Here is a 9,857-nt window from a genome sequence, read left to right as displayed (position 1 = left end):
CCTAACAATAACCCGAACCGAAACCCTAACCTTAACCCGAACCCTAACCCTAAACATAACGCTATACCTAACCCTAACACTAAAACAAACCCGCACTTGATTCCGAATCCCTAACCTGAACCCTAACCCTAAGCCTCAACCTAACCCGAACCCGAACCTGAACCCTAACCCTAACCCTAACCCTAATCCTAATCCAAAAAAAACCTAACGCTAAAGCTAAACCTAACGTTAACCCTAACCCAAACCTGAAAACGAACCTTAACCCTAACCCTAACCCTAACCATACACCTAATCCGAACCCAAAACCTAAACCTAACCCTAACCCTAACCCTACCTCGATCCCGAAACCAAACACTAACCCTAACCCTAATCCGAACCCTAACCCTAAGCGTAACCTTAACCCTAACCCTAAACTGAACCCGAACCCGAACCCTAACCCTAACCCTAAACCGAACCCTAACCCTAACCTTAACCCTAACCGAACCCTACCCTAACACTAACCCTAACCCTAATCCGAACCCGAATCTGAACCTGAACCCTAACCTGAACCCCAACCCTAAGCCCAACCCTAACCCTAACCCTAACCCGAACCTGAACCCGAACCCTAACCCCAACCCAAACCCTATCCCCAACCCTAAACCGAACCCTAACCCTAACCTTAACCCTAACCGAACCCTAACCCTAACAAAATCCTAAACCGAACCCGAACCTGAACCTGAACCCTAAACCTAACCGTAACCCTAACCCTAACCCTAACAATAACCCGAACCGAAACCCTAACCCTAACCAGAACCCTAACCCTAAACATAACGATAAACCTAACCCTAACACTAAAACAAACCCGCACTTGAACCTGAATCCCTAACCTGAACCCTAACCCTAAGCCTAAACCTAACCCGAACCCGAACCCTAACCCTAACCCTAAACCTAAACCTAACCAGAACCATAAACTTAATCGCAACCCGAACCCGAACCGAAACCCTAACCCTAACACTAACCCTAATCCTAAAGTTAACCCGAACCTGAACCCTAACTCTAACCCGAAACCGAACCGCAACCCTAACCCTAACCCTAAACAGAACACTAACCCTAACCCTAACCCTAACCCTAACCCTAAACCTAACCCGAACCCGAACCCTAACCCTAACCCTAACCCGAACCTGAAACCTAACGCTAACCCAAACCCGAGCCCTAACCCTAACCCTAAACCTAACCCTAACCCTAACCCGAACCGTAACCTTAAACCTAACCCTAACCCTAAACCTAACCCTAACACGAAAGCTAACCCTAACCCTAACTCTAACCCTAACCCACACCCTAATCCTAACCCTTATCCTTACCCGAACCCTAACCCTAAGCCTAACCCTAACCCTAACCTGAACCTGAACCCGAACCCTAACCCTAACCCTAACCCGAACCTGAAACCTAACCCTAACCCAAACCCGAGCCCTAACCCTAACCCTAACCCTAACCCTAACCCGAACTGTAACCTTAACCCTAACCCTAAACCTAAACCTAACCATAAGCCTAAACCTAACCCTAACACTAAAGCTACCCTAACCCTAACTCTAACCCTAACCCTAACCCTAATCCTAACCCTTATCCTTACCCGAACCGTAACCCTAAGCCTAACCCTAACCCTAACCTGAACCTGAACCCGATCCCTAACCTGAACCCTAACCCGAATCCTAACCCTAACCCTAACCCTAACTCTTACCCTAACCCGAAACCTAACACTAACGCTAACCCTAACCGAACCCTAACCCTAACCCTAACCCTAACTAGAACCCGAACCCTAACCCTAATCCTAACCCTAACCCTAACTCTAATCGAAACCCTAACCCTAACCCAAACCCGAAATTTAAACCGAACACTAACCTGAACCCTAACCATAACCCTAACCCTTACCCGAACCCGAACTTTAACCCTAACCCGAAAGCGAATCAGAACCCTAACCCTAAACCTAAAACTAAACCTAAACCTAACCCTAACCCGAATCAGAACCCTAACTCGAACCCGAACACTAACCCTAACCCTAAAACGAAACCTAACACTAATCCTATCCCTAAACCTAATCATAAGCCTAACCCTAACCCTAAACCTTACCCTAACACGAACCCAAAACCGAACCTGAACCCGAACCCTAAACATAACCCGAATCCTAACCCTAACCCTTAACCTAACCCTAACCCTATCCCAAACTCGAACCCTAAGTTTAACCCGAACACTAACCCTAACCCTAACCCTAACCCTAACCCAAATCCTAAACGGAACTCTAACCCTAAACCGAACCTGAAATTTAAACCGAACCCTAACCTAAACCCTAACCTAAACCTTACCCGAACCTGAACTTTAACCCTAAACTGAAAGCGAACCAGAACCCTAACCCTAAAAATAAAACTAACCCTAAACCTAACCCTAACACGAACCCGAACCCTAACTCGAACCCGAACACTAACCCTAACCCTAAACCAAAACCTAACACTAATCCTATGCCTAAACCTAATCGTAAGCCTAACCCTAACCCTAACCCTAAAATGAACCCAAACCTGAACCTGAACCCGAAGCCTAAACATAACCCGAACCCAAACCCTAACCCTAAACCTAACCCTAACCCGATCCCAAACTCGAACCCTAAGTTTAACCCGAACACTAACCCTAACCCTAACCCTAACCCTAACCCTAACACTAACCCGAATCCAAACCCTACCTGGAACCCAAACCCGAACCCTAACCCTAACCCTAAATCTAATCCTAAACTTAACCCGAACCAGAACACTAACCCTAACCCGAACCCTAACCGTAACCCTAACCGTACCCCTAACACTAACCCGAACCTGAACCCAACAGTAACCCTAACCTGAACCTGAACCCCAACCCTAACCCGAACCCTAAACCTAACCCTCACATTAACCCTAATCCTACCTTAACCCGAACCATTACCCTAACCCTAACTCGAAACCTAACCGTAACCCTAACCATAACCCTAACCCTAACCCGAAGCTGAACCCTAAAACTAAACCGAACGCTAACCCTAACCCTAAACCAAACCCTAAACCTAAACCTAACCCGAACCCTAACCGTAACGTTAACCCTAACACTAACGCTACTTCGAACCCTAACCCTAACCCTAAACCTAAACCGAACCCAATCGCTAACCCTAACCCTAACCCTAACTCTAACGCGAACACTAAACCAAACCCAAACTCGAACCCTAACCATAACCCTAAACCAAACACTAACCCTAACCCTAACCCTAACAATAAACCGAAACCGAAACTTAACCCGAACCCTAACCTGAAACCTAACCCTAAACTAACCCTAACCCTAATCCTAACCCTAATCCTAATTCAAACCCTAAACCTAATCGTAAGCCTAACCCTAACCCTAACCCTAAAATGAACCCAAACCCGAACCTGAACCCGAAGCCTAAACATAACCCGAACCCTAACCCTAACCCTAAACCTAACCCTAACCCGATCCCAAACTCGAACCCTAAGTTTAACCCGAACACTAACCCTAACCCTAACCCTAACCCTAACCCTAACACTAACCCGAATCCAAACCCTACCTGGAACCCAAACCCGAACCCTAACCCTAACCCTAAATCTAATCCTAAACTTAACCCGAACCAGAACACTAACCCTAACCCGAACCCTAACCGTATCCCTAACCGTACCCCTAACACTAACCCGAACCTGAACCCAACACTAACCCTATCCTGAACCCGAACCCGAAACCTAACCCGAACCCTAAACCTAACCCTCACCCTAACCCTAATCCTACCTTAACCCGAACCATTACCCTAAACCTAACTCGAAACCTAACCGTAACCCTAACCATAACCCTAACCCTAACCCGAAGCCGAACCAAACCCAAACCCTAACCCGAACCCGAACCCTAAAACTAAACCGAACGCTAACCCTAACCCTAAACCAAACCCTAAACCTAAACCTAACCCGAACCCTAACCGTAACGTTAACCCTAACCCTAACGCTACTTCGAACCCTAAACCTAACCCTAAACCTAAACCGAACCCAATCGCTAACCCTAACCCTAACCCTAACTCTAACGCGAACACTAAACCAAACCCAAACTCGAACCCTAACCATAACCCTAAACCAAACACTAACCCTAACAATAAACCGAAACCGAAACTTAACCCGAACCCTAACCTGAAACCTAACCCTAAACTAACCCTAACCCTAATCCTAACCCTAATCCTAATTCAAACCCTAACCCTAACCCTTTCCCAAAACCGAACCCTTTCCCTAACCCTAAGCCTTACCCGAACCCGACCTGAACCCTAACCCTAAACTTAACCATAACCCGAACCCTAACCCTAACACGAAAGCAAACCCTAACCCTATCCCTAACACTACCCCTAACCCAAAACCTTACCCAAACCCTAACTCAAACCCGAACCCTAACCCTAACCCGAATCCGAACCAGAATCCGAACCCTAACCCTAACCCCAACACTAACCCTAACCCTAATCCTAATCCGAACCCAAAACCTAACAAAAACTCTAATCCTAACCCTAACCCTAACCCTAACCCTACCTCGATCCCGAACCCAAAAACTAACCCTAACCCTAATCCGAAACCTAACCCTAAGCCTAACCCTAAACCGAACCCGAACCCTAACCTTAACCCTAACCCGAATTCTAAACCTAACCATAACCCTAAACCGAACCCGAACCCGAACCCAAACCCTAACCCTAATCCTAACAATAACCCGAACCAAAACCCTAACCCTAACCCTAACCCGAACCCTAACCCTAACCCTAACCATAACCCTAATCCGAAACCGAATCTGAACCCGAAGCCTAACCTGAACCCCAACCCTATCCCAACCGTAACCCTAACCCGAACCTGAACCCGAACCCTAAGCTTAACCCTAACCCTATCCCCAACCCTAACCCGAACCCTAACCCTATCGTTAACCTTAAACGAACCCTAACCCTAACCATAACCCTAAACCGAACCCGAACGGGCACCCGAACCCTAAACCTAATCCTAACCCGAACCCGAACCCGAAAGCTAAGCCTAACCCAAACTATAACACTAACCATAACCCTAACCCTAACCCTAACCCTAACAAGAACCCGAACCGAAACCCTAACTCTATCCCGAACCCTAACCCTAAACATAACGCTAAACCTAACCCAAACACTAAACCGAACCCGAACCTGACCCCAAACCTTAACCTGAAGCCTATCCCTAAACCTAAACCTAACCCGAACCCGATCCCTAACCCTAACCCGAACCCGAATCCGAACCCTAACCCTAAACCAAACCCTTACCCTTACCCTAACCCTAACCCTAACCCTAACCTGAAACCTAACCCTAACCCTATACCGAACAATAACCCTAACCCTACCCATAACCCTAACCCTAAGCCTAACTCTAACCCTAAGCCTAAGCCTAACACGAATCCGAACTCTAACCCTAAACCTAGCCCTAACCCTAACCCGAACCCGAAGCCGAACCCTAACCTTAACGCTAAACATAACCCAAATCCTAACCCTAACCCTAACCCTAACTCAAACCAGAACCTGAAACCTAACCTTAACCAAACCCTAACCCTAACCCTAACACTAACCATAACCAGTACCATAATCCTAATCGGAACCCGAACCCGAACCCTAACCTAACCCTAACCCTTATCCTAACATTAACCAGAACCAGAACCCTAAACCTAACCCTAACCAGAACCGCAACCCTAACCCTAACCCTAACCAGAACCCTAACCCGAACCCGAACACGAACCCTAACCCTAACACTAACCCGAACCTGAAACCTAAGCCTAACCCTAACCTGAACATTAAACCTAACCCTAACCCTAAACCTAACCCTAACCCGAACCGTAACCCTAACACTAGCCCTAACCTTAACCCTAACCATAACCCTAAACCTAACCCTAAACCTAAACCTAACCCTAACCCTAACTCTAACCATAACCCTAACACTAACCCTAACCCTTACCTTTACCCGAACCCTAACCCTAAGCCTAACCCTAACCCTAAACTAAACCCTAACACGAATGCTAACCCTAACCCTAAAACTAACTCTAACCCTAACCCGAAACCTAATCGTAACCCTAACCCTAACCGAACCCTAACCCTAACCCTAACCCTAACCCTAACTCTAACTCGAACCCTAACCTTAATCTTAACGCTAACCCTAAGTCTCATCGGAACCCTAACCCTAACCCTATCCCAAAGACTAACCCGAACTCTAACCCTAAACCGAACCCGAAACTTTAAACTGAAACCTAACCTGAACCCTAACAATAATCTTAACCCTAAACTGAATCCGAACCCTAACCCTAACCGGAAACCGAACCAGAACACTAACCTTAAACCTAACCCGAAAACAAACCCTAACCCTAACCCTAACCCAAACACTAACCCAAACGCTTACCCTTACCCAAACCCTAACCGTAAGCCGAACCCTAACCCTAACTCGAAACTGAACTCGAACCTTAACCTGAACCCTAACCCTAACCCTAACCGTAACCCTAATCCGAAACCGAATCTTAACCCGAAGCCTAACCTGAACCCCAACCCTAACCATAACCGTAACCCTAACCCGAACCTGAACCTGAACCCTAAGCTTAACCCTAACCCTATCCCGAACCCTAACCCGAACCCTAACCCTATCGTAAACCCGAAACGAACCCTAACCCTAACCCAAACCCAAAACCAAACCCGAACCCGCACCCGAACCCTAAACCTAATCCTAACCCGAAACCTAACCCTAACCCGAACCCGAACCCTAACCCTAACACTAACCCGAACCTGAACCCTAAGCCTAACCCTAAAATGAACATTAACCCTAACCCTAACCCTAAACCTAACCCTAACCCGAACCGTAACCCTAACCCTAGCACTAACCCTAACCCTAACCATAAGCCTAAACCTAACCCTAAACCTAAACCTAACCCTAACTCTAACCATAACCCTAACCCTAAACCTAACCCTAAACCTTACCGTTACCCGAACCCTAACCCTAAGCCTAACCCTAACCCTAAATTGAACCCTAAAACGAATGCTAACCCTAACCCTAAACCTAACTCTTACCCTAACCCGAAACCTAATTCTAATCCTAACCCTAACCGAACCCTAACCCTAACCCTAAACCTAACCCTAACTCGAACTCGAACACTAACCCTAATCTTAACCCTAACCCTAACTCTAATCAGAACCCTAACCCTAACCCTAACCCAAAGCCTAACCTGAACTCTAACCCTAAACTGAACCCGAAACTTTAAACCGAATCCTAACCTGAACCTTAACCATAACCTTAACCCTAACCTGAATCCGAACACTAACCCTAACCCGAAACCGAACCAGAACACTAACCCTAAACCTAACACGAAAACAAACCCTAAACCTAACCCGAAAACAAACCCTAACCCTAACCCTAACCCTAACCCTAAACCTAACTCGACCCCAACCCTAACCCTAAACCGAACCGTAACCCTAACCCTAACCCTAACACATATCCTAACATTAACCCGAACCAGAACCCTAAACCTAACCCTAACCTGAAACCGAACCCTAACACTAACCCGAACCTGAACCCTAACCCTAACCCTAACCCAAACACTAACCGTAACCCTAACCCTGAACCTAACCCTAACCCGAACCATAACCCTAACCCTAGCCCTAACCCTAACCCTAACGATAACCCTAAACCTAACCCTAAACCTAAACCTAAGCCTAACCCTAACTCTAACCATAACCCTAACACTAACCCTAACCCTTACCATTACCCGAACCCTAACCCTAAGCCTAACCCTAACCCTAAACTGAAACCTAACCCGAATGCTAACCCTAACCCTAACCCTAACTCTTACCCTAACCCGAAACCTAATCCTAACCCTAACCCTAACCGAACCCTAACCCTAACCCTATGCCTAACCCTAACCCTAACTTGAACCCGAAACCTAACCCTAATCTTAACCCTAACCCTAACTCTAATCGGAACCCTAACCCTAACCCTAATCCAAACCCTAACCCAAACTCTAACCCTAAATCGAACCCGAAATGTTAAACCGAAACCTAACCTGAAACCTAACCATAACCTTAACCCTAACCTGAATCCGAAACCTAACGCTAACCCGAAACCGAACCAGAACACTAACCCTAAACCTAACCCGAAAACAAACCCTAACCCTAACCCTAACCCTAACCCGAAACCTAACACGAACCCGAACACTAACCCAAACGCTTACCCTTACCCGAACCGCAACCCTAAGCTTAACCCTAATCCTAACTCGAACCTGAACACGAACCCTAACCTGAACCCTAACCCGAATCCTAACCCTAACTCTTACCCTAACCTGAAACCTAACCCTAACCCTAAACAAACCCTAACCCTAACCCTAACCCTAACCCTAACTCGAACCCGAACCCTAACCCTAAACATAACCCTAACCCTAACTATAATCGGAACCCTAACCCTAACCCTAACCCTAACTCGAACCCTAACCGAACTCAAACACTGAACTGAACAAGAAAATTAAACCCAACCCGAACCTGAACCCTAAGCATAACCCTAACCCTAACCCGATCCCGAACCCTAACCCTAACCTAAAACGGAACCAGAACCCTAACCCTAACCCTAAACATAACCCTAACCCTAGCCCTAACCCTAACCCGAATGCGAACACTAACCCTAACCCTAAACCAAAACCTAACCCTAACCCTATCCCTAAACCTAACCTTAAGACTAACCCTAACCCTAAACCTAACCCTAACACGAACCCTAAGCCTAACCCTAACTCTCATGCTGACACGATCCTGAACTCAAACCCTAACTTTAACCGGAACACTAACCCTAACCCTAACCCTAACTCGAACCCTAACCCTAACCCTAATCCTAACCCTAACCGGACCCGAACCGGAACCCTAACCCTAACACTAATGCTAACCCTAATCCTAAACTTAACCCGAACCAGAACCCTAACCCTAACCCTAACCCGAACCCTAAACCTAACCCTAACCGTAACCCTTACCCTAACCCGAACCCGAACCCAAACCTAACCCTAACCAGAACCCGAACACTAACCCTAACCCTCACCCTAACCCTAACCCGAAGCCGAACCCAAACTGGAACCCTAACCCTAAACCTAACACGAAACCGAATCCTAACCATAACCCGAACCCTAACCCGAACCCTAAACCTAACCCTCACCTTAACCCGAATCCTAACCTTAACCCGAAGCAGTACAATAACCCTAACCCGAACCTTAACCGTAACCCTAACCATAACCCTAACCCTAACCAGAACCCAAACCCAACCCTAACCCTAACCCGAACCTGAACCCTAATCCTAAACCGAACCGTAACCCTAACAATAAACCCAAACACTACCCCTAACCCTAACCCGAACCGAACCCTAATGCTAATCCTATACCTAACCCTAAACCTAACCCTAACCTGAACCCTAACCCTAACGCTAACCCTAACCCAAATCCTAATTTGATCCCTAACACTAACACTAACCCTAACCTGAACCCTATCCCTAACCCTAACACTAACCCTAACCCGAACCCTATCCCTAACCCTAACTCTAATCCGAACCCGAACCCGAAACCTAACCCAAACCCGAACTCGAAACCTAACCATAACCCAAAACCAAACACTAACCCTAACCCTAACCCTGACACTAAACCGACCCGAACCTGAACCCGAACCCTAACCTGAACCCTAACCCTAAACCGAACCCGAAACTTAAACCAAAACCTAACGAGAACCCTAAATATAACCTTAACCCTAACCTGAATCTGAACCCTAACCCTAACCCAAAACCGAACCAGAACACTAACCCTAACCCTAACCCGAAAAC

Source organism: Urocitellus parryii, unplaced genomic scaffold, assembly GCF_045843805.1.
Source record: "Urocitellus parryii isolate mUroPar1 unplaced genomic scaffold, mUroPar1.hap1 Scaffold_226, whole genome shotgun sequence".
In the NCBI taxonomy this organism is placed as follows: Eukaryota; Metazoa; Chordata; class Mammalia; order Rodentia; family Sciuridae; genus Urocitellus; species Urocitellus parryii.
This window is presented reverse-complemented; position numbering follows the sequence as displayed.